The 20,606-nt window shown below is 42.6% G+C and overlaps 1 protein-coding gene and 1 long non-coding RNA gene across 4 annotated transcripts in view; one reads left to right on the top strand and one right to left on the bottom strand.

Annotated features, from left to right (window-relative positions):
• HNMT (histamine N-methyltransferase) overlaps positions 1-20,606 on the top strand; it is a 321,400-nt gene that overhangs the window by 233,220 nt on the left and 67,574 nt on the right. The window lies entirely within an intron of this gene.
• LOC149127449 (uncharacterized) overlaps positions 1-20,606 on the bottom strand; it is a 124,043-nt gene that overhangs the window by 53,986 nt on the left and 49,451 nt on the right. For all 3 annotated transcript variants that reach the window (XR_016231577.1, XR_016231576.1, XR_016231578.1), the window contains exon 2: positions 8,052-8,138. This is a non-coding gene — a long non-coding RNA (uncharacterized LOC149127449). The remainder of the gene's footprint in view (positions 1-8,051; positions 8,139-20,606) is intronic.

Raw genomic sequence — 20,606 nt, 5'->3', positions numbered from 1 at the left:
TACAATGGCTCACATACAGAAATCTACCAACAACAGATGCTGGTGAGGATATGGGAAAAAGGGACACTAACCCACTGTTGGTGGGAATGCAAACTAGTTAAGCTACTATGGAAGTCAGTCTGGAGATTCCTCAGTAACCTGAATATAACCCTACCATACAACCCAGCCATCCCACTACTTGGAATTTACCCAAAGGAAATGAAATTGGCAAACAAAAAGCTGTCTGCACATTAATGTTTATTGCAGCCCAATCACAATAGCCAAGACCTGGAATCAACCCAAATGCCCATCAACAGTAGACAGGATAAAGAAATAATGGAACATGTACTCTATAGAATACAATACAGCAGTCAAAAACAATGAAACCCGGTCATTTGCAACAAAATGGAGTAATCTGGAAAACATCATGCTGAGTGAATTAAGCCAGTCCCTAAGGGACAAATATATGTTCTCCTTGATCGGTGAACAACTAACAAACCACCTAAAAGGAAACCTGTTGAAGTGAAATGGACACTATGAGAAACAGTGACTTGATCAGCTCTTGTCCTGACTGTTGATGTACACTGTAATACTTTATCCATTCTAGTATTTCTTTTTGTTCTAGTTAATACTATTGGTTGAGCTCTGTAATTAACATACATTTATTCTTAGGTATTGAAATAAAACTGAAAAGTGATCCCTGTTAAATATAAGAGTGGGAATAAAAGAGGGAGGAGATGTACAACTTGGGACATGCTCAATCCCACTTGCCCCAAATGCTGGAGTTAGAAACGTCCAGGGGATTCCAATACAATCCCATCAAGGTGGCATGTACCAATGCCATCTCACTAGTCCAAGTGATCAATTTCAGTTCACAATTGATCACACTGATAGGTCTAAGAGTCAAAGGGATCACACAAACAAGACTAGTGTCTGCGAATACTAACTGATAGAATAAAAAAGGGAGAGAACGATCCATCATGGGAAGCAGGATACACAGCAGACTCATAAAATGGCAGATGTCCTAAATAGCACTCTGGCCTCAGAATCAGCCCTTAAGGCATTCAGATATGGCTGAAGAGCCCATGAGTGTATTTTAGGCATGGAAAGCCAAGACACCCTGGAAAAAAAGAAGAAGACCCAAATGAAAGATCTCTGCAAGTGAGATCCCCGTGGAAAAAATGGGGCCATCAAAGAAGGAGGTACCTTTCTCTGAAGGGAGGAGAGAACTTCCACTTTGACTACCACCATGTCTGAATAAGATCAAGTCGGTGAACTCAAAAGGCTTCCATAGCCTTGGCAACTGATGACTAGAGCCTAGGGAGATTACTGACGCCATAAACAAGAATGTCAAATTGTTAAGTCAACAACAGGAGTCACTGCGTACTTGCTTCTCATGTAGGATCTGTCCTTAATTCAGTACTAGCTATAGCTAGTACTGAAACAGTATTTTACACTTTGTGTTTCTGTGTGGGTGCAAACTGATGAAATCTTTACTTAATATATACTAAATTGATCTTCTGTATATAAAGAGAATTGAAAATGAATCTTGATGCAAGTGAATGGGAGAGGGAGCAGAGATGGTAGGGGTGCGAGTGGGAGGGAAGTTATGGGGGGGAAGCCATTGTAATACATAAACTGTACTTTGGAAATTTATATTTACTAAATAAAAAAACAAAAAAAAAAGTTTAAAAAAAGAAAAACTGGAAAAAAAAAGAGTAGCAGCATCATGGGACTCATTCTTGTATATATGTAGGTTTTAGACACTACTACAAAATGACCTGGTCTCCGACAAGACAGCTGTGCTTTCAACAGTCACACTGAGTAGATTTTACATAACATCTGTCTTTTGGAGATGTGGAAACTGAGCCTGGTGAACCTAACAGATTTGTTAATCGTCATGAAGGATGCTAGAGCTGGAGCTTGAATCCAGATATGTCTGCCGGTTGTTGAGATCTCTGACTTCCTGCTAGTCCGCCAGCACCTAATCAATGCTCCTAGCCCCTCCTTAAGTCAATTAATAACAGTTCAGAGAATAATGACATTAAAAACTAACAGAGGAATACTATTGAATGCAGGATGTTATTACAAAAGATCAACTATGCTGGAAGTGGAAACCGTATAAGTTAAACTGCATCAATCTTAGATGGGAAAAAAGTGTGTATGTTTGTGTGTGGTGGATGGTGTTAGGGCCTTGGCTTATATAGAAAGAGAAATATATTAGGAAAGATTTTTGTCACCCTTCAGTTTAATCCTAAGTGACCTAAAGATTTTTCTTAAGTATGAAAGCAAGCATATGGTGCAAGCTTCTACCCATAAGGTAGTTTCTCAGACATGAAGAGTGCCTGGAGCTGAGCCTACCCAGGAGATGTGGACAGAAAGCCCTCAGACTCTGAGCCTGTGTCCTCTCCTCCCAAGTTCAAGAGAGCACAGCTGGAGCCAGGAGTCATTGAGATTGATGATCAAAACAGGCTTGGCAGTTTTGGGGGTTACAATAAATTATGTACGTTTCAATTAACATTTTTCTCACTCTTTGCAATAGTCTTTGTCTCCCAGATCATGTAAACCTCATCTTTTTATAGGTTACAGGAAATAAATCAAAACATGGATAACAAAGATAAATAAACTCCTATGGGAAGTGGTTCAGTGCATGGACTCTGGGATCAGAATGCCTGAGTTGCATTCCTGACTACCACTTCCTAGCTGTGTAACCTTGGGTTGGTCACTCAACTTCTCTGTTCTTTAGCATCCTCCCCTGTAACACTGGGGTTATCATAACTGTACCTCCCAGATTGTTCTGAGGATGAAATGAGCTAACATTCATCAAATATTTGAAAAGCTGAAAGACTTACATATTCTTATTTTAAAAATATCTATTAAATAAGTGCTCCCTTTTATTTTTGTTTTAATAATCTTGGAAGTTGACCTCAAAGAATCTTGTACACAAAGGTAAGGTTTGCATATAAAAGCCCAGCCTGTACACTTTGTGAAAAGGGATATCACACACTTGATTAGCGCTGCCTGGTCTTTGCATTAGAAATGTAAACACTAGCTGTTGTAAGAGATAAAGCTTGAAATCTCAGTGGCTTAACAAAAAGAGAGGTTTATTTTCCATCCTGTAAAATCCAATCTGCTGCAAAGGGAGGGAGTGAGAGTGGGATGTATGGTTGTAGTAGTCTGCTCAGGCCACCACAACAAAATACCACAGACTGCTGAAACCACAGAAATTTATCTCCTCAAAATTCTGGAAGCTGCAAGTCCAAGATCAAGGTGACGGCTTGCGAAGTCTCATTATGTCCTCTTGTGGACTTCCCTCTGTGAGGGGGTGGGAAGAGAAGGAGGCCAAGAAGGACAAAGAGAGGGAGGGAAGAAGAGTTTTCTGGTCTTTTCTTTCCTTACTTATATGACACCTTGCAGTCCCTAGCAATGGTGCTTATGGCCTTACAGAGACCTAGGCTGAAAGAGGATCCCCGTGTTCACAGTGGAGCACTCAGGGTCACCCTGAATGTCAACACCCAGCAGCAAGAAGGGAAGAAGAGGACTGCCCAGGAAGGTAAGGGGCCAAGGGCAGTAACTGCTTCTGCCCACACCCTGAGTGGCAGGTGCAGCTGCAAGCCACTCAACCACTAGGGAGATTGGGAAATGTTGTCTACATTGTGTCCAGGGGAGAGAAATGGCCGTGGTACATGGCTATCTCTCACAGCCCGTGGTCCTCCATGACATGAAGGCATGTGAAAAGTGCACATTCGCTCAGCTCTAACAGAGTGCTTCTTTCAAGTTCCTTCCCCCAAATTTTCCCACCTGCCTTCGCCTATGCACCTGTATGACTCAGGGTATATAGGGGGCAGTGCAGTGGTATAAGGAGGAGGACACATAAGGCTGATGTGATGAGAAGAAGAGCCAGTACGAGTCAGTGTGGTGAGCGTTGAAGGCCTTGCTCTGCCTTGAACTTCTGAGAGGTCTTGGAGTGCTCATGCTGAGTCAGCAGATTTGTGCATGGTAGCTCTGCATTTGCTCCATGCCTTCTATCATGGTAGGAGTGGATTGCAAGAGAGCTAGGGCAAGGCCTTGGAATAGGCAATGGCAAAGCACAGATGTCTTCCACTCACCCCTCCCCCACTATCTTTCCAGAAAATTCCATGTGCACTCTGTGCACACTGAAAAGCCATGGTTTAGACAGGTTTCTTGCTCCCATCAGAAAGCCCTGTGCTGCCCTGCCATGTCACTGGGTCTACTCAGGCTCTCTAATAGCATGATTTGTTTGGTGGGGCAGGAATGCTTGGGACCCCCCAATGCCCCTGAAACCATGTGAGAGTCCTGGCCGCCTAGCCAAGGAAGCTGGCTGGCCTAGATCAGGACAAATTAGGGCAGGATGTGCCATTGATTCCTTCGTGAGATTTCCCTAAGAACACACTTCCCAACCCCGGTTTATTCTCCTTAGAGAATTAAACACAGCATTTTTTTTTTTAATTTTCTGTAAAGGGTACAAAGGAATGCATTATTATTTTTCCAACAATGTGGCTTCGTAACTGAAAAAGTCTTAAGTTTTTCTTGTTTCCTGGAAACTAAAATTCTATTCCCATTTGTTTTGTTCCCACACAATCTCCTTTACAGTATTTCAGAGTAAGCCTTTTTGGGTAACTGTGAAGTGCCTTTGTCTTTGGGTTGTGGTAAAAATAATCTGGCCCGTGTCACCGCTGGGTGAGATGTAAGTGCCCCGTAAACGTGTGCAACAGCCATTGCCAAAGTTGCTGTTTATCAATGTATGCTTGAGTCGGACGAGTCCAAGGAGAATTTTGCTTGTGTAGATTGCATAACAGCTGATGAACAAAGCTGAACTGGATAAGAGCTTAAAGAAAATAAGAAAGCATACTACGCGATAGAGGCCACAGATACGGCAGCAGACAGGGAGATCATGACAAGGTGAAAAGGGGCTGCAAATTTATTAAGTGGCTCAGCCTTTTCTGAGAGCTCCGCACCATATCGCCTTCACACAGGTGCAGATTTTACCTTTAGTTTTACCAAGATTAGAGCAAGAAAGGAGCCGCTTTAAAATCAGGAAAAAGAAAATCAGTTTCGCTGCCCTGTCTTGTATTATATTTGATTGTATCCTGCTGTGGTCTGTGTAGCATCTCATTCTCACATCGTGCCGTGTATAAAGTAGGAACTTAATTAATGTCTGTTGCACTGAATTAGTCAGTTCTTCTTTCTCTTCTAATTAAATCAACACCACAAGCCACTTGCTACCTCTTGAGCAATTATTATTTTCATATTTCTTCACTTCCCCAACAACAGCTCCAAAAATGTAACGTTAAGCCTCCCTTTAACCCAGTCGCTTCTGGAGGCACTGTGTGCAGCCACCCGCAGGTACTCCATGGTGACCTTCAGACCTATTAAAAACAGCAGTTTTTCCTTTATATCTCCCCTAAGTCTCAGTAAGAGTCCTGGAAGACAAAAGGCCTATTCCCACGGATTCTTCCTCTTCCTTCAAATATAGAGCAACGCATGTCTCTATCTTCAGAAAAAAAGAAAATCATGAGACATCGTGGGAAGACTGTGTATACTAGATCCAGGCCGATCCATATTCTAATCCCCGTGACACCTCTGACAGTGAAACTGAGTACATTGCATCATTTCTGTAGGCTTTTCTGGGGGCCTGCAGCCTCCTCTACAATCTTTCCTAGAAGCTAAGCAACTCCACCAATGTCTGTATCCACCCATACCTATCATTAGGCTCCTAATCAATCTTGCATTTGACTTATAATGGGAATAAAACTTTTTTGTTGCTGTTCTATCTTTCTTTTCCATTATCCCACCAGGCTGGGAGGGAGGAAGCTTTGTTTCTATTTTCCCCTCCTGTCTGAATGAATGAACTTGCCTTGCCCCATCCACTTCTCACTCCCAGATTCCTTTAAGGCAAAAGTCTCATGACTTAGCCCAAATAATGGGGTGGGAGACAGCAGAGAAATGAGTCCACTCATAATATAACTGAAGGAGGACACTTCTAAGCCTGTATCTCTGTTGCAGGATAAAAAAATACTTGGTATAGAGTCTGGAACCCAGACTCCAGGTAAACAACAGTTATATGGTAAATTCTGTGAAAACTCCAGGTGTGACACTTGGAGCTGACCATTTCAAAACTTTTTATAAGGACAATCATGGGACTCATTTTTTTCCCATTCCACCATCTCTAAACAGAACTTGTCTATTTTTAAAGGTCTTTATGATGATTCTCACTAAATTCTCAAAGCAACGGTCCCAGTGTTGACCAGCAGTGACTCTCAGGAAAGTTCTTCATGTCAACCTCGGTTCCAACTATCTAGTGCAGAAGACAAAGTGTCAGCCTCAAAGGGTGAGCTTCTTTCTTCCTGTTTATTTATGGATGGCTTTTAGTGAGTAGGAAAAGAACCAAAACCACAGACACAGCTTGTCTGCCACAACATGAACCTTTTCGACATGAAAAGGTAATAGTTTAACTACCTTTTATATAAACATACCTGCATATTTTTACAGATTTGCTTCAAGACTTAAGCTTCCCCAGCTGATGATAAATTGCCAGGAAATGTCGGCCCAACTTATCATAGTGTCTTAATTAAGCAAATGCACAGAAATTAAATGGGGGCAAGGGTCCATGGAGTTCACCAGGTGGAATGAATTCTAAAGAAGCTGTACTAATAGATTTCCCAAGATGTGCTAATAATGAATACAATAGAAAGGGCAACAATATGTCTTAATAAGCTTCTCTTTTCTACAAATTCTTCCTTTTCAAAAAGGTAGCAAGGCAGCCATTTAGCCTAGCAGTTAAGATGTTAAGATGCCCATGTACCCCATTGGAGTCACTGGATTTGATACCCAGCTTTGGCTCCTGATTCCAGTTTCTAGCTAATGCATACCCTGGGAGGTCACGGTGACAACTGAAGTTACTGGACTCCTGTCACCAATGTGGGAGATCTGCATTGAGTTCTCTGATATAGCTTTAGCACCAACCCAGCCTTAACTGCTGCTGGCATTGAGGAGCCCTCTCTCTCTTTCTCTCCCTCTCCCTCTCCCTACCTTTCTCTCCTTCATCCCTACCATCTCCCTCTGTTTCTCTGAAAAAATAAAAAAGATAGTAAATACTCAATCTTTAAGCTCAATCTTGGTCTGACTTCTTTCCAGAGAACCCTTTGGTTTTCCCTCTCCATCTTTCAGTAGGCTGCAGTGAGTCATCGTCCTCTGCAGTCCTATTGGTAAATAGCATTACTATTCTGCTAGCCACATCTATTGTAATTATCTTGTTATATATTTGCCTTCACAAATTCCTCTATGGCCTTCTCTTGCATGTCTTATTTATCAAAATATTATTTAACTGACATAAAATATATTATCCATAACTATTTTTCCAAAAATTGGCCAAATAAAATTTATAAAAAATCATCACTTTGATCTATGCTGAACACTTTAGTAACCACAAGAAGAGAAGATATTTACCTTTTAGTTTTATTCTTTAATGAAATTTCAGTTAATTTACTCTGTGTGCCATGATGATTGCTAATACATTTTGGATTATATTCTCCATGGGCACTTGTGTTTTTGATAATTCATTCCTCCAAGGACTTTGCCAGGGGGCGGGAGGGCAGACTGGGGCCCACTGGTAAACAGCAGATGCCCAGCAGGCCTGAGGCATGGCTGACACATGGATGATGAAGGAGATGGGTAGAAAGGAGCAGCATTTCCTAGGATGACATATTTAATAGCCAGGGGAGGTACACTGCTTTAAAATTACTGATCCTAAGAAATAGTTCCTGCAAATGGTGTGAGTTGTGCACCCTCTGTCTACACTAATTCACTTGGTAGATGCGGAGAAACAAAATTCTGCTCGGGTACTTGAAGTTCATAGAAATGTTGAGAGTAAAAGGGATGGCACTGTTAGAATTCTTGTGCAATTTCAAGCTTTCATTTGAAATGAGAGAGTGAGAATGAGCTGAGAATGAACAGATTGGGACAGCAAACAGGAATAATATATGGTTCAACACTTGTCCACAGTAAGGGAGATGAAATATTCACTGACTTAGAAAAGGTAAAACACTCACCTTTCTGAGGTCATACTAAGAAGAGATATTTTAACTGCAATAAGTGAGCACTTTCTCCAAGAGCCTGAGGTTTTGGCTTCCTTAATCCTGCAGAAACAAATAAAATGAAATGCATGCACATATGTTCAAAGAGGGAGAGCAGAAACCTGGATTTAATCATTATCCACGACTGCAGAGTGGTTCATTGCAATAGGTACATGGATTTGCATCCTAAGAGAGAGCCCTGGCCATTTTTGAAGAAGACCCATTGGGTTACAAATTTTTGAATTTCCATTTCCTTTGAAATTTGAGGCAACAAAAGCTATTAATGTACTCTGCCAAAGGCAGAGAGGGACAAAAGATGCAAGAGGCATTCCCTACCCAAAGGAATTACAGAAATTACAGAAATGAATTATAGAGATTATAGAAATAAATTATAGAGGTTCTAGAAATAAATTAATGTCACCAAACAATGATATATGGGCTTGGCATAGAGTGGGCGTTTTGTTAACATCTATAAAGATTTCTGGTTAGCTAATGAAATTTGTAGCCCAGTTACTAGGCTTAAGTATATAAAGCCATTTAAACTATGTTCAGCCCAGACTAATAGTGAGGCCTGCACTTGGCTCTGTCCCCACTCTAAACCCTGCCTGCCGAGTCGCTGTGTTTTGCTGCCCTTTTATCTCCTAGGAGTCCTTCAGGCCCCAAGGCTTCCGTTCTGACCTTCTCTTAGATTGGCACTCAACTGCCACATTCCAGTTTATATGCCAGAAGAAATTAATCTGTGTCACTGTGAATGTATATTGGAATACATACAAGTGAGATAATGTGTTATGACTTCATATTAGACAAGAGGTAATTGGCTCTAATACAAAGAGAAGGGGCTGTCCTTATAGTCAAACGTGCACTGTCTCAGAAGCATGTGCCCTTGGACAACTCACTGACTCACAGAGCTCAGATTTTCTCATCTCTATTGGGTGGGATCTCAACCGTGTGGGCTTTCACCAGGACAGTGGGGGAGACTTACCAGGGGGAGACGGTAGTGGTTCTTAGTCTGTTTTACATAAACAATAGTTTGTGGGAATAGAAATACACATGTTCCTGGAAGTCCTCTATTGGTGAGTGTGGATAAGAGCAAGAAGAAAAAAGGTGAGAGCCAATTTCTGCAACTCTTTTGTGAAAACACAAAGATGACTTGGGAAATAATATTACATAGAATAGGAGGGTAACATTCTCTTACTCATAAGGTTGTTATGAGGATTAACCACTGATCATAGTGTCCAGAGTCTAGTTGCACTGTCTAGACATCTTTTAAAAAGATTTGCCTATTTATTTTAAAATATTTACAAAAAGAGGAGAGACAGAAAGGAAGAGATCTTCCATCCACTGGTTTATACCCTAGATGGCTACAATGGCCAGTACTAGGTTAGGCCAAAGCCAGGACTTTCAATCCAGGCTCCCACACGGGTAGAATGAGCCCAAGTACTTGGAGCATCTTCCACTGTTTTTCCCAGGCCACTAACAGGGAGCTGGATCAGAAGTAGAACTGCCAGAATACAAACTGGTGCCCACATGGGATGCTGGTATTACAGACAGCAGCCTAAACCACTACGGAACAGTGCCATCTTCCAGACATTTCTTGAGTCTGATATCTTACAACCAAAATTCCTAAGGGAAAATTTAGATAATAGTAAAAATAGAAGGGTTAGGGCTGAGGGGAGTAATCTAAGATTTGTACATATTCATTTTTTAAAAATCGATTTACTTTATTTGAAAGGCAGAGAGTAAGGAAGGCATGGAGGGTGAAGAGAAAGATATCTTTCTGATCTGCTGGTTCATTCCCTAGATGCTTAGAATGACCTGACCAAAGCCAGGGCCAGAAATCAATCCAGTTCTCTCATGTGGGTGGCAGGGACCCAAGCACTTGTGGCATCAACCGCTGCCCCCCAAAGTACACATTAACAGGAAGCTGGAGACAAGAGTGGAGCTGTGACTTGCTCCAGGCACTCTGACGTGAGCTGTGGGCATTCCAAGCAGCAGCTGAAGCACTGCCCCAAACAATGGCCCCATATGTGTAGGCCTAACTCCAGGGTAATGGCCACACATTTTGTGTCCCTCTAAAGGTTGTCCCAACTGCCAGCTTTCAGTACCTTGAGGCCCTGACTCCATCCTATTTACTGTAGGACTTGCACAGCATGTAATAAAGTGGCTTACTGCACTGAAAGTTCAACATAGGTATGTCGAAGGAAAAGATAATAAATTTTATTTTTTTAATTTTTTAAATTTTTTAAAATTCTTTTTTGACAGGCAGAGTTAAACAGTGAGAGAGAGAGAGAGACAGAGAGAAAGGTCTTCCTTTTTCCATTGGTTTACCCACCAAGTGGCTGCTACAGCCGGCACGTTGCACCCAGCACGCTGCGCCGATCCGGAGCCAGGAACCAGGTGCTTCTCCTGGTCTCCCATGCAGGTGCAGGGCCCAAGGACCTGGGCCTTCCTCCAATGTACTCCTGGGCCACAGCAGAGAGCTAGACTGGAAGAGGAGCAACCGGGACAGAATCCGGCGCCCCAACCGGGACTAGAACCCCGGGGGTGCCGGCGCTGCAGGCGGAGGATTAGCCTAGTGAGCTGCGGTGCCAGCCAAAATTAATAAATTTATAATTAGAAATACACAACAGAAAAGAGTGGCAATACTAATGTGTGGGCAATACCATAGCACTAAGGTCTTATTTTGTAGCCCACAGTTTTGAAATAATATGCTCATGGGGTGCCATGTTAATTAATGAACAGCCATGTGCTGAGTTCAGGAACAAGAGAAGACCATTATAGTGCTGCTGCTGGTGTGGCAGCTCTCTCATTGGGTGTGAACCCTGCATAAAGCCTTGGGGATTCCCATTTTAATCAAAGCAAACTTGGGGGAACAACAGAGACAAGAGAATCTGTTCTTTATCCCCAACAGTGCAGTTGTCTCCTAAAATAAGGTTTTGCCAGCTTGACGCAGAATCCTTGTTGCAAGTTTTGTGTGTATTTGCAGGCCATTCCTAGCGCTCAGTAAAATAAATCAAACAGAGGCTGTGGATACAAACCTCCCACCAGGCCTCCTTGCAGGCTGACCAGAGAATAATTTGATTTTAGTCTTAGGTCAGAGGGAATTGAGTAATTGGGACAAATTGATCTCAAGCGAGGCACTTACTCATATAACTTAGATTCTGAACTCAGGTGAACTTGACCTGTCTTGCAGATTCCCTGCCTCTGCCCCATCTCTCATATTACTCTTGGTGTCTCCCCAGTTACTAATTGCTTGCCGCACTCAAAAACTCTCCTTGGCATGTCTCAGTCATTATTTATATCTTGATAAACACCTTTTCCCATTTTCCCCTTAAACTTCTGGCTAGGATCCCAGTTTTCAGCAGTCTATAATCCTTTCCAACTCTAAAAGAAAGAAACCTTCTTATTAGTTACTTGTGGACTGACAGCAACCAGACCACAGTAGTATAGGTGTTTTTTTTTTTTTTTTTTTTTTTTTTTTTTTTTTTTTTTTTTTTTTTCTGACTGGCATAAAGTATTCAACCAGAGCTGAGTGGACTAACTGAAGGTATTTTTTGTTTAAAAGGGTTTTAGGAAGATAATCAAGATTCACTCCTGTGAACAACAGTTACAGAGATTCCAAGATGGCAGATTAGGGACATACTGTGCTAGGCAGGGATAAACAATGAGAAAAGAAGTGTAAGATGTGTACTCTCAGTGGAGAATAAATACTGCCCTGGGGCTAAAACTGCACTGGAAATCCTAGGAGAGGAAGAGGAACGTCGTGGACCTGTGTGGAGGGTGTGGAGGATGTTTATAGCCATTGACTCTTCCATTGAGGAACAGTGTGTTGGTTTTTGTTGGTTTTATTGTTGTTGTTTTTACTTATTTATACTATTGTTGAACTTTCAGTTAGTGTAGGGTTGACTATACAATCATTAAACAAACTGAAAATAGATCTTTGTAAAAATTAAGAGTGGGGGGACTGGCGCAGTGGTGCAGTGGGTTGATCCTCCGCCCATAGTGCTGGCATCACATGTGGGTGCCGCTTCTAGTCCTGGCTGACCTCTTCTAATCCAGCTCTCTGCAATGGCCTGGGAAAGCAGTGGAGGATGGCCCAGGTGCTTGGGCCCCTGCACCCCCATGGGAGACTGGGTGGAGGCTCCCGGCTCCCGGCTTCGGATTGGCACAGCTCCAGCCGTTGCAACCATCTGGGCAGTGGACCTGCGGAGGGGAAGACCTTTCTCTCTTTCTTTCCCTCTCACTGTCTGTAACTCTACCTCTCAAATAAATAAATAAAATCTTTAAAAATAATTAAGAGTGGGAATGTGAGAGGGAGGAGGAGGAAGGGTTGGAGCTTGTGTGGGAGAAACAGTAGGGAGTAATATCGCTGTGTTCCTAAATCTGTGTATATGAAATACATGAAACTTGTATAACTTCAGTAAAATTTTTAAAAAAGAAAACAGGTACAGAAGTAGTTTGGGGGGAGGGGCTGTGGCATAATAGGCTAAACCTCCGCCTGTGACGCCAGCATCCCCTATAGGCATGGGTTCTAGTCCCAGCTGCTCTGCTTCTGATCCAGCTCTCCATTATGGCCTGGGAAAGCAATGAAAGATAGGCCAAATCCATGGACCCATGATGGGGACCCAGAAGAAGCTCCTGGCTCCTGGCTTCAGATCAGCCCAGCTCAGGCTGCTGTAGCCATTAGGGTAGTGAACCAGCGGCTGGAAAACCTTTCTCTCTGTCTTTCTGTCTGTGACTCTGCCTCTCAAATAAATAAATAAACTCAGTTTGAAAAATAAAAGAAGTAGCTCGTGGCAGTGCTGGCAGGAGACACAGTGCAGAATCCTTTTAGTTCCTGTGATTCATAGAAGGTCTGGGAGTTAGTGTTCTTGTGAGCACTGGTGTGACGAGGGACCAAGGGTGGGAGTGAGTCAGGACAGCCAGAGTCTCAGAGAAATCAACTGGGATCCACGGAATTGGAAGCCAGCAAAACGTTGGGACTGACTTCGCTATAGTGAGTCAGGTGCTGAATGCTATGGGCGAGCGGAGAATGTATTTTCTGTGAAGGAAGCACTGTTGGTGTTCAGGAATTAGAGGCAAAGGAAGCAGGCTTGTAGGAAATGTCCTAGAGCAACCAGGGAAGGAAGGAGTGACAGATGCAGTAAGGTCTGTTTCAGTTTGCTGTGGATGACAAATTACTACAAACTTGGGGGTGGGGCTAAACAGTGGATGTTTATTACCTTCTGGGACTGGAGGTCAGAAGGCCCAAATACGCCTCACTGGGCTAGCGTCCAGGTGCTGGCTGGGCTGTGTCCCTGCCTGGAGGTGCTGGAAAGGATCCATTTTACTGCATTTTCTAGATCCTAGAGGCTTCCCCCATCTCTAGGCTCATAGCTCTGTTTTACCAAGTCCTTCTCATGACACCACCTCTCTGGTTTTTCATTTGAATCTCTCTTCTACTCTACATTCTTTACTTTGTGCTCTATTTTTAAGGAGATATCCTTAAGTTTATCTTATCACTCTCTTGTTGAATATATATTGAGCACTGTATTTTTAAATTTCTTTTTCATAGCATCCTTGTTTTGTGGGTAGAATGCCTTCACTTTCTCATTTGAGACAGTCAAAGGTAGAATTTTGCTCTTTAATCTTTCTTTGTTTTCCCTCTGGGCTACCTCAGTGTCCTCCATGTTCTCTGTAATTAGTCTTAGCTTCCCTGAACAACCGCTTTTGTCTCATGTCTAGAGAATGGGCTGGTAGTCAGGTGCTATAGCCCTGACATGGTGGACGAGCCCTCTTAGACAAGTGCAAGATCCCCAGAAACTATGTCTACATATTGTCAGTAAACAGACCCTCAGTGAAAGAGAAAAATCCTGGGTCGACCTCCAAGATGAAATCCACATGTGGGCAAATACATCACACACGTACTCTGAGAAAACAGACTGAGAGCCCAGGGCCTGTGGTTGTTGCACACATGCACTTCCACATCAATTGGCTTTTATTCTGGAACCCTCATTGTGTTATCTTCGAGGTCAATTACACACTTGCTCATTGTCCTCTCAGATTCATTCTCCTGCTGTGTGTGAGAGGCAATGTCTGTCATAGCAGCCATATACCTTAAGTATGTCTGAAATACAGAACTGAAAGACATAGCCTCTGATCTAAAGTACAATAATACTGACAGGCATTTCAGCAGATGCGGTGCATGCCGTTTCTGTCCCCTCCCCAAATGCATATGTGGAAACCCGAAGCCTCAGGCTGATGGTATTAGGAGATGGGCGGGTGGTTGTATTTTGGGCGATAATTAGATCACGAGGGCAGAACTCTCAGGAATGGGATTAGCGAAGTGGCAAACAAGACCACCCCAAGCTCCTTTGTTGCTTCCACCATGTGGGGTACGGTGACACAGCATGGACTCCAAGAAACAGGCATTCGCCAAAGATCGTGCCAGGGCCTTGGACTCCTTAAGCTTCTAGAACTGTGAGAAATGCATGTCCATTGTGAATTGGACACCTGGCTTATGGCAGGTTGTTACAGCAGCCTGAACAAACCAAGAGGATACACATTGTTCAGAAAGAAGTGTAATGAAGAATTGAGAGAACACAGGAAGATGAAAACAAATTGCATCCAGTGGTTTCACAGAGGAGAGATACGCTGTCTCTGATGGGGTAGTTCTGGAAGACTTTCTAGTGCCGGCAACCTTTGCACTGGGAGTGTATGAAAGGGAAGTGTCCGTGGCACGGTGGCCCTTCCAAGCAGCAAGAGACATCACTGACAAATCTTACAGCGGCCTGCTCTTCCTGGGAATTGATGAGAAGCCAAAGGTGATGGAATGTTGGCTGTGAGAGGAAACTTTCTTTCTCAGAATCCAGAGGAGTAGCAGCCATCTAACCATGACAGAGACTGCATTGCTTAACTTACTCCTTGAAACGTGTCAGGCTGCTGGCTCTCCTCGTCCTCCTCACTGAGATGTTGTCTGCCTGCTTTTCTTTCAAGACTGTGTTTGTCTTTCGTTACTCAGTAACTCAGGAGGGAGATATGGCCTCAAAAGATCTGAGGCTCGCTGAATCAAAGGAAACAGAAGTAATTTAAACATAGGTGATATGAGTTGCAGTTTTAATCCATATCTGTTGCCATCACAGATCTTGCTGGATCCTAGCTTTGGTTTCAAGTTTTATTTATAAGTATTCTTTTAAATATAGACACTTGGGTAAGATCTGTTATGGTCTTTAACCACTGTGCTCCAAAAATGCAGATCTCTGGTATTGCAGACCCTTGTTCTTTCTGTCCTGCCTCAGCCTTGCTTAGGTCTCCAGAATCAATAATCCACAGTTTTGGGGGCCAGTGCCGGGGCGTAGTGGCTAAAGCTGCGGCCTGCGGGGCTGGCATCCCATATGGATACAGTTCGAGTGCTGGTTGCTTTACTTCTGATCCAGCTCTCTGCTATGGCCTGGGAAGGCAGTGGAAGATGGCCCAAGTCCTTGGGCCTCTGCACCTGCGTGGGAGACCCAGAAGAAGCTCCTGGCTCCTGGCTTCGAATCAGCACAGCTCCGTCCATTGGGTCCATCTGGGGAGTGAACCAGCAGATGGAAGACCTCTCTTTCTCTCTCTCTCGCTCTCTCTCTCTCCCTCCCTCCCCCCTCCCTCTTTCTTTCTGCCTCTTCCTCTCTGTAACTCTGCCTTTCAAATAAAAAAAATCTTAAAAAAAATTAACAATTTCTTCCTTCAGTGGAAACAGGATCACAAACCACCAGGTGGCAGTGGTTATTACAAAAGGACACATACAAGAACATTCTGTTTTGAATGTGACTCTTTATTTTGGCCATATGTGAAGATTTCCATGTTCTGAAGTTTCTTCGAACATATCCTGCAGGATGCTTGTCTTCTAGAGGCAATGTGATGATCTCAATTTTCAAAGTTAGGAATTTTGAATCATTTTGCATTTTCTAATCCTTTGTTTTTATCCAATTTTATTGCTTTGTACTAAAACACTCCTGTTATTAAATGAATCTTCTAAAATACTTTAAATATATATATTTTCTTTATTTGCAAGGCAGGGAGAGGGATAGACAAAGAGTTCCGATTAACTGGTTCACTACTCAATTGCCCACAACAGCCAAGGCTGGATCAGGCAGAAGCTGAGAGCCAGGAACTCAATCCATAGCTACTATGTGAGTGGGAGGGGCCCAACCACTTGAACGGGGTCACCTGCTACTCCCAGGGTGTTCATCATCAGGAAGCTGGAATCAGCAGCGGAGCCAGAATTACCCAGGAACTCTGATATGGGATATGAGTTTCCCATATCAGAAAAAACATGTCTTAAACACTACACCAAATGCCTACCCTCAAATACTTTGAATGGCTCAATGACAACTACTGAGTAGAATCCAAGCTCTTTAAGGTTGATCAACACAGCTCATAGCAACCTAAGCCAATTTACCTTTATATAAGCATAGAATCACACAGTAGTATATATTGAAGGTACTTAATAAAATTTGTACAACTTATAAATTGACAAATTTGTAGTAAGACAATCAATATACACCTAATAAAATAAAATGAACATAGTAAAATATATTCAGGTTACCAATCATTGATATTATATATAGTTGGTACTTGCATAAAATAAAACAAATTTATAAAAATGAAAACATAAGGGTTATTTTCCTTCCACATTTTTATTACTAATGGACCTCCCCATGCTTAATGTCCCAAAAGCAAGTAAGTCATTCCAAGCCTACAGGCATTGTTGTAAAGATTGCATGTTATGGGGCTGGCGCTGTGGTGCAGCAGGTTAAAGCCCTGGCCAGAAACTCTGGCATCCCATATGGGTGGCAGTTCTAGTCCCGGCTGCTCCTCTTCCAATCCAGCTTTCTGCTATGGCCTGGGAAAGCAGTGGAAGATGGGTCTAAATCCTTGGGCCTCTGCACTTACATGGGAGACCCAGAAGAAGCTCCCAGCTACTGGCTTCGGATCAGCACAACTCCGGCCGTGGTGGCCATCTGGGGAGTGAACCAGCAAATGGAAGACCTCTCTCTCTCTGTCTCTACCTCTCTCTGTAATTCTGTCTTTCAAATAAATAAAATAAATCTTGAAAAAAGATTACATGTTATAAGATTGCAGTGTCACCTCAGAATTTAACCACAGAACCGTGGTATCAAATGGTACAATCTCCTTTGACATGAACCCTTTTCTTTCATGGAGTAAACTAATTTAGTTCATTGACATCTAGGAAACAAACTCACCAAGTGATTTAAAATTTCCTGCTCACATGAAATCATAGTAATACAGATTTCATCTTGTATGAAAGAATAATTCATAAATACATAAAATAACTTTACTTACATTATATAAATCTGACAAGTATCTTATGAGGTTGAAAGAAGAATACTAGTTCCATTTTACAGAAAGGAAATTTAATTTTAATACAAATAAGGTATTTGCCCAGGATGGCACACTGAGAAGCAGCAGAAATGTCATCTACATGGAGTTTCCAGACCCCTGGTTACAAACAGAAATCAGACAAACTTTAGGTACTGAGGAAGGGGCAGCCGGCTGCTTTGACTCATTTTACCACTAGAATCTTCTACCTGAGTCTAGAAGGCTCTGTCTTTGTATTTGGAGGAAGTGCAGAAAAAGATGAAATTTAGTAGAAATTAAAGAATTTCTTTCTTGTGACTCCAATGCACCGCTCCCCTCCAACAGAGATCCTATAAGAAAATTTTAAGTTTAACTTAGAAAAGCTCATAGAACTGCAGGCTTGGTTTCACGCTGGTTTTTGTGTTTGTTTGTTTGTTTGTTTGTTTTTTCCACATTGCTCTGGTTATACCCACAGAACCAAAAGATTTCAAGAAACACTGGGGAATTCTTACAAAGGTGTTTGTACCATTCAAGATCCATTTTTATAAGCAACAGAAACTGATTGTTGCTGACCTAGGCAGAGAAGGCATTTATTTTATCCTCTGACTCAAAGGGAAGGAAGCATACGTTTGACAGAGGAGTTGCACTCCATAGCAGTTCGCTCCATGAATTTAACTTCTATTTTGTGTCAGAAACTGGAGATATGCACAGATGTGCCCATGGCCCAAATACACACTTCCTTGCCCCCAGAGTATTTCAGCCTAGCGAGGAGATTTGTGTAAGTGCTTTGAAGGAGAAGAACTTAGCAAAATTGGAGACTAACAGGGAAGGGCCCAGAAGGGTGTGCAGTTGAAGGATCAGGATTGGACCTCTGATAACATGACATTAAGGTACCTTTAGTTGAGTTAATGTGGCCAGGTCAGCACTGGAATGGAGCCACAAACTATCCCATGTGTTGATTTTTTTTTTTTTTCTGAAGTCAAAAGCAATTTCTTCTTCTCTATCTAAAAAGGGGAGTTTAGGCAACCAGATGGGCATTTGCTCATCCGGTTTGCTTTTTATACTTTGAAACATATTGAGAAATACTGAACTCACTGCAGAAAGCAAAACATATAACATTTGGCAGAACTAAAATCTCTTGAGGAACTCTCTCAGGAAGTGTTGAGGCCCATCCTTGTTGAACTACATTAGCTGGTAGGACTAAGATGTGTGCCTTCCTGGTTAGCCTTCTCAAGTCATTTGTGGAAGGAGGCATCAAATAAACAAAGATGTTTATCTCTAGTTAGTGACCCTCTGTCTAATGAGGGCAAATCTGTCTGGCACGGACCTCCTTGAACTTCGTCACGTTTCTTTCCTTGGTGCTATTGTCTGTGTTCGGATTTTCAGTGTGATGCTGCCTGTTGGAAGATGGCCTTTGACTGAGAGAAGGCAATCTCGTGTCCCTTAGAGTCTCTGCTGCCTATTTCTCTGGAGCTTTTCTAAACCAAGTTAGGAGTCAGAGTGAACCTGTGAACTCAAAAACACGGAATTAATTTGCTATAATTCCAACCCTAAAAGACAAGCTCAGAGTGGAAATACATCTTACCTCTCAACCACACTTTTTTGAGAAGGACCACAAGGTTGTCACTGAGTATACTGTTCACTGGCCACTGACCCTGGATCCAGAGCAAATGACAAACACTCCATGGGGAATGTAGACTGAACCTGGAACCTGGATTCATACCTTAAGTCAAGAGTTTTCACATCATAGCCCTATGACAATAAGCAATTCCCTGTACATACTGGGCCAAGGTTTGCCCAGGTATAAAATGTTTGCAGTGCAGGCTGTTGGAGTGTTCAAGGAGCCGGTGGGAGTCTATTGTGCACCATAGCACAGTCTGCAATAGAAGGTATGATTTATTGTGATAAATTTTTCTTCTTCCCTTCCTTTTGGATTCACAGGAATCTTGTAAGAAACAAAGCAAAATAAACTTTAAGACTCTGAACCTTTTCATCAGCACATTCTCCTCACTCTCCAAATGCTCCTCCTTAGGTTTTAATTCTTTGAATCACAATAATTAATTGAAGACTTGGGCTCTCAAAGTGTGTGTGCACTTGTGTGCGCTAGCATGTGCACTGGAGAAAAGAAATCTGGAAATTTTAGCAAACCCTAGAGAAAGGGGGAAACTGAGGATTGGTGGGAAGGAAGGTGATTTTGGAAAAGGAATTAGGGAGGTGGAAAGTAACAGATTAAACTGTTGGACTCTTCCAACCTAAAGTAAATCTAACACACAGTTTAGAAATTTTCTAAGTTGATAATGTTATTTACTTCTTAATATTTACACATAAGACTGAGCCCCTGTAATGTAAAATTAATACCCAGCCTCTCCTCTGTCTCCCTTACCCCAAGGTGTCCTTGCCTGTCCTTTATCAAAAGAAATACATTGGGGGCTGGCACTGTGGCATAACAGGTTGAGCTGCCATCTGAGGTGTTGGCATCCCAATATGGAAGCTGCTTCGAGTCCTGCCTGCTCTACTTCCAGGCTAGCTAGTGTGCTGGTATGCCTGGGAGGGCAGCAGAGGATAGCCCAAGTGCTTAGGCCACTGCATTTATGTGGGGGACCCAGGTGAGGATCCTGTCTCCTGGCTTCAGCCTGGCTCAACCCTGGTCATTGTGGCCTTTTGGGGGAGTGGACCAGAGGATGGAAGATACCTCTCTCTCTCTCTCTCTCTCTCTCTCTCTCTGTAACTCCACCTTTCAAATAAATAAAAAAAAAAAAACAATTCTCTGGATTGGGGGAGCAATATAGCTGGCCCAACAAGGTTCTAATCATTGAATGCAAGGAATCATCTGCTTCTCCAGTAGATAAAACCACATTGGCCAGTATTGTCCAGAGGGGATTGTTTAGGGTAATTCCAGGTCTGGGGCAAAGGTAACCACTACTTACATGTAAGTAACCAACTGGGGCCCACCTGGCCATCATACTTTCCCTAAACTACATGGAAAAACTGACCAATCAAACCAAGGTCACAAGCACCACTGACCAACCAGGAACTTGAACATGAGCTGATCACGCATCTGTCAGCCCCAATTTCTCTCTGTAAGGCCTTCATCCCTAACTCCTCAGGGAGCCTGAGAGTCAGGCAATAGCTGCCCAGCTGTTTTTTCTCATTGCAATAAAAACCTACTTTCTTCATGGGCCCAGATATTAG

The sequence above is a fragment of the Oryctolagus cuniculus genome, chromosome 3 (assembly GCF_051225735.1).
Source record: "Oryctolagus cuniculus isolate XC-2025 breed Fujian yellow rabbit chromosome 3, ASM5122573v1, whole genome shotgun sequence".
NCBI lineage: Eukaryota > Metazoa > Chordata > Mammalia > Lagomorpha > Leporidae > Oryctolagus > Oryctolagus cuniculus.
Note: the sequence above shows the minus strand (reverse complement) of the source record. Positions and strands in the feature narration are given on the sequence as shown.